The following is a 5368-nucleotide window of genomic DNA, read 5'->3' on the forward strand; positions in this document are numbered from 1 at the left end:
AATAATAATAATTTGAATAAAAGAGAAAAATTGTTCAAAAAAACCTTGTAAAAATACAAATACATAACAAATTAGACAAATGTATCAAACGAAAATTTCAAGAATACATCGTCCAAAAGTAAAATAATAAAAGTTTGTCCAAACAAAACTCTACGGGTTTTCATGAAAAGATAAAAATTTAAAGATGACTTTTTAAAAACAGGTAAACTTTTTTGATCTCTGGAAAATGAAAAAAATAATATTTCCAGAAAAAATAATATTTCTAGAAAAATAGTGTTTTTTTCTAGAAATATAATATTTCGATAAACTTTTAGAAAGCAAAAGAAATTTATACTTTTTAGAAATTGAAGTGTGCCTCTTTAAAAAAATAATATTTCTAGAAAAATAGTGTTTTTTGAAACGTGAATCGTTTAAAATCGAAACGTATTAAAATATTGAAAGTGTACATACCTCATTTTTTATTTTTTTAAATCAATGACGATTTAGTAGTTGAAAAAAAAGAAATGTGTATTCAAAATACTAATTACTTTAGTAATGAACATTTTATTTATTTATTAAACATGTCTTTTAAGTAATGTACTTTAGTAATATATATGTTGCTATTCCAACTTGTGATTTTGTGAATATTTGTGAAGTGTTATATAAATTTTAATTAACTAATTAATAATAATAATGTAATGGGAGAAAAACATTGAATCAACTATTTTGATTGTCTTTGTCGTGTAAAGAAAAAGTATTGTTGTGTAAAGCGTATCAATCAGAAAAAATCGTTGAAATTAATTACATTATCATGCAAAATCTAACTTCGTCGTATGAAGCAATTACTCGTGTTCATCGTAGTGAAGTTTCTATCGCACTGTGAAATAAGTTTATCATACAACTCAATCATAAATTATTTTTTATGGCATTTCTTGTGCTTCAAAGAGATACATTCATCATATGAAGATAACATCTATTAGCCAATTTAAAACAATTTCTTTTCATGCAACTACGCCACGTCGCAATACAAAAACAAATATTTCTTTTATAGAGGTCAAAATCAAACTTATTCCATCAATTTTTTTCACACTCTTGTGGTAGCGAAAGTCCTACCAATGTGTTACGCTATTTTCTCGTAAACACTCACATTATACTTAACGTTCATTCATATATTATTTTGAAAAGTATATCAATAAATCTCATTATAATTCGCACCATTGTTATTAAAATTCACTAGTATAATATATAAAAGAAGAGATAAACAAACTGCTTATTGGTCTCACTTATTCTCTCACCAGCATATTAATAAATATGTAGCATCACTTTAGTTTAAAAGGACTCATTATAATAATTAGTTACTTAGTTATAACATATGTCACTGTTTGTAACTAAAAATTTAATCCTATAAATCTGTAAACTTTTGAAGTTGTTTCACATTTGTAACAAATGGAAAAAGAGACTTGTTTCCACATTCAAATAGAGCAACACCAACTCTTCCTCTTTTGAAAGTTCAATATTACTAGTTTTCCACAACAAATCAATGCACTCATCATTTTACTTCTCCTATATAGCTCATTCCCATATATGAAACTTCTTAAAACCTTTCTAGGTCTTATAAACCAATTCAATTTAAAATAATCCTTTTTTTCTCTAATTTTTTATTCATAGTTTGTCATGAGTTTCTCAACTGAAAACATGTTACTGTCTTGATGATAATAGCATAACACGTTGCATATTGTTAATGGTAGAATTGACTTTAGGTGTTAATAAGTCACAAAAGAGATGACAATTAATTAGTAAAATTACATCAATTAAGATCAAATCTTTTCTTTTCTATGAGTTGCCACTTGAATCTTGAATTTAAATTACAATGTGGTGACTTCATGAAGATTGTATTATAGGCATAAAAAGAGCCACAATGTTACATATAATATAGCTTGGAGAGAATCCTTATCTCTAGACTGTTGGCACTCGACCATCTAGTTCTTGAATTGAAGTTCTTGTCCTTGCTGAGAGTCACATAGACATTGACGGGCATGGAACCTAAACATAATTTTCAATTTTAAGACAAAGTAAAGGACCATATACTACTTGTATAAAATAAGAATTTAAGCGGTGGAGTTACAATTATAGTTAGTCCATCCAATGCGCCGATTAGCCAAGTCATAGACAACTATTCTATCTTTTAGGACAAAATCTGTGAAAGATGAGATCATAATTGTCAATTTATTTATGATTACCATACTTGCATAAAATAAACATGAAAAGGCTGATTTATGATTATCATACGTTAGCATAATATACTTGTTTTTGGAAATTGGATTGTTGTGACAAATGAAAAATAGAAATAAATATAAATATCTATTAAAAATCAATTTGAACTATGATAATGATAGTCCAACCATATTTTGTAACATACAATATGATGTTTTCCATTTTCAGCTGCATCAAGTTAGTGAAATTGTGAAGTAGTAACAACTAGAAACTTTGGATGAAATTTGTTTGCAACAGATACAAAAGACATTTTTAGAACATTTTATCATTTATTAAAAGTTTCCATTTAATAATCAAATGAAAGAATTCAATTTTTTTTTCTTCCAATTTATTGCAAAGTATATAGTTTATTTAATTATTTTATTCATCTAACCTCCTAATATTGAGAATCCACTTTCCACCTTCTGAAAACCTATGCACCATTTTGCAGAGTCCTATTAAAGCAATTTTGCACATCAGACATACAATTTCAAAGAATAACTTACTTATGGGAAAGAATATAACCAACAACAACAAACATACTTCATGCTTACCATTAAAATATAGTGCACAAGGTATTGTGCTGGTTTCAACTCAATGGTTGCCCCACCCGCAAAGTTAAAACTGACTGAAGGAAAAATATCTATGCTGAATATGCAACAAATAGAAAAATAATTTAATGTGATATTCATAAATCCTAATAGAACAAACTCTCTTTTCATATAAGTAAAGATACAGAAAATAAAATAAGAAAGTTCCGCATGGTATCAGAGCTCGATCTGATCCATCCCTAAGAAAACCCTAGCGCCGCCAGCAATGGGTGAACCTTCCGACAAACAGCCAAAGATGGAAACTGGATCATTTCCGACCAGTTCACATGATGGGCTCAGTCATCTCATCACTGGCCATAAATTAAATGGTCAAAACTATACCCAATGGGTAAGATCAGTCAAGATCTTCCTTCAAGGAAAAGGGAGAGAAGACTACATCACAGGAGACACAAAATGTCCCCAAGAAGGAGATGCCACCCTTCAAAAATGGAAACTTGAGAATAGCCAAGTAATGTCATGGCTGCTCAACACCATGACCAACGAAATTGGTGAAAATTTCATGTTCTATGATTCGGCAAAGGAGATATGGGATGCTGTGAAGGAAACATATTCAAATGTGGACAATACCTCTGCCATATTTGAGATAAGAAGCATTCTACACAACCTTCGACAAGGAGAATCTTCTGTTACTGAGTATTTTAATACACTTAGTAGACATTGGCAACAACTAGATGTATATGAAGAAGTCACATGGGACTGTCCAGGGGATAAGAAAAAATTCAAAGAGCTGGTGGAGAAGGACATAATCTACATGTTCCTATTGGGACTAAATAGGGACCTTGATGAAGTCCGTGGAAGGATCCTTGGAACCAAACCTCTTCCCAAAATTCGGGAAGCCTTGTCAGAAGTAAGGAGAGAAGAGAGCAGGAGGAAACTCATGTTGGGAAATGCCACCTCAACACCTCCCACCGAGAGCTCAGCAATGGCTGCAAGAGGAAACCAAATTCGGCCATTTCAAAAGAAAAATCGTCCCTGGCGTGATCACTGCAAGAAACTAGGCCATACACAAGAAACATGTTGGGTTATACATGGAAAACCCCCAGAAGCCAAGCAATTCAAAAGCAGGGACAACAGAGGCAACACAATTTTTAACCACCAAGAAGTTGAGGTAAAATCTACTTCATTTCCATTTAACAAGGAACACATGGAGGCTTTACAAAAAATATTCAAACAAACCATGCCTTCTACAGAAAAAGGTGGTACGGCTGTAGTGGCTCAGAGAGGTAATGTCTCACATGCTCTAAATACTAGCATGGGAAAAACAAAGTCATGGATTGTTGACTCAGGGGCTTCAGATCACATGACTGGAAATTTTAATTTGTTTACTAGTTATTCTCCTTATCCATTTAACTGCACTGTCCGAATAGCAGATGGCACACATTCTAAGGTCATGGGTACAGGATCAATTATTTTGTCACCTAATATTACACTAGAATATGTTCTATATGTGCCAAAACTTGATTGCAACTTGCTGTCCATTAGCAAAATCACAAGAGATTTGAAATGTGTTACTAAATTTTCTCCTAACTTGTGTGAATTTCAGATTTTGGAGTCGGGGAAGACGATTGGCAGTGCTAAAGAGTGTGCTGGACTCTACCTACTTCAAGCTGAAGAATTAGAAAGAGGACTCAAGAACCAGTCATATGCAGCAGCTAGTGTTCCAAGTAGTGACAATCCTGTAATGTTATGGCACTATCGATTAGGCCACCCAAATTTCATGTATCTGGAAAAATTATTTCCTTCTTTATTCAATAAAAATCAGAAGCATTTTCAGTGTGAAATTTGCCAATTGTCCAAACATACACGTAGCCAATACCCACCCCAACCCTATAAGCCATCCCAACCTTTCGCCCTAATTCATAGTGATGTATGGGGACCATCACGCATTAAGAATGTTACTGGTTCTAGATGGTTTGTCACGTTCATTGACGATCACACTCGTGTTACCTGGGTATTTTTAATGAAAGAGAAATCAGAAGTAGGAAGGATCTTTGAGGTTTTCCACAACATGGTGCAAACTCAATTTCACAACAAGATCCAAGTGCTTAGAACTGACAATGGTTGTGAGTACTACAATTCGATTCTAAGTTCTTACCTACAAAAAGTTGGCATTGTTCACCAAAGCTCTTGTGTGGACACTCCACAACAAAACGGAGTTGCGGAAAGAAAGAATAGACATATTTTGGAAGTAACTAGATCAATCATGTTAGCCACAAATGTCCCGAACCAGTTTTGGGGGGAAGCTGTCCTTTCGGCAACACACCTTATAAATAGAATGCCTTCCCGGATCCTTAACCTCAAGACCCCCCTCTCCACACTCCAAATCTTCTTCCCAACCAGCAAAATACTCACCTCCATTCCCTTAAAGATTTTTGGATGCTCATCCTTCGTCCACAACCACAACCCACACCGTAGTAAACTTGACCCCAAATCTATCAAGTGCATTTTTCTTGGTTACTCACCTCACCAAAAAGGGTACAGATGTTACTCACCCATCACCAAAAAATTCTACCACACCATGGATG

At 33.3% G+C, this 5368-nt stretch overlaps 1 long non-coding RNA gene across 1 annotated transcript; it reads right to left on the reverse strand.

Moving 5' to 3' along the window:
* Nucleotides 1–2126: 2126 nt before the first annotated feature.
* On the reverse strand, nucleotides 2127–2884 carry LOC105851145 (uncharacterized). The gene is made up of 3 exons (XR_012162702.1): nucleotides 2787–2884; nucleotides 2627–2687; nucleotides 2127–2176 (listed from the first exon to the last, which is right to left on the reverse strand). It is a non-coding gene; the product is annotated as an uncharacterized lncRNA (long non-coding RNA).
* Nucleotides 2885–5368: the final 2484 nt, after the last annotated feature.

Source organism: Cicer arietinum, chromosome 4, assembly GCF_000331145.2.
Source record: "Cicer arietinum cultivar CDC Frontier isolate Library 1 chromosome 4, Cicar.CDCFrontier_v2.0, whole genome shotgun sequence".
Lineage (NCBI taxonomy): Eukaryota > Viridiplantae > Streptophyta > Magnoliopsida > Fabales > Fabaceae > Cicer > Cicer arietinum.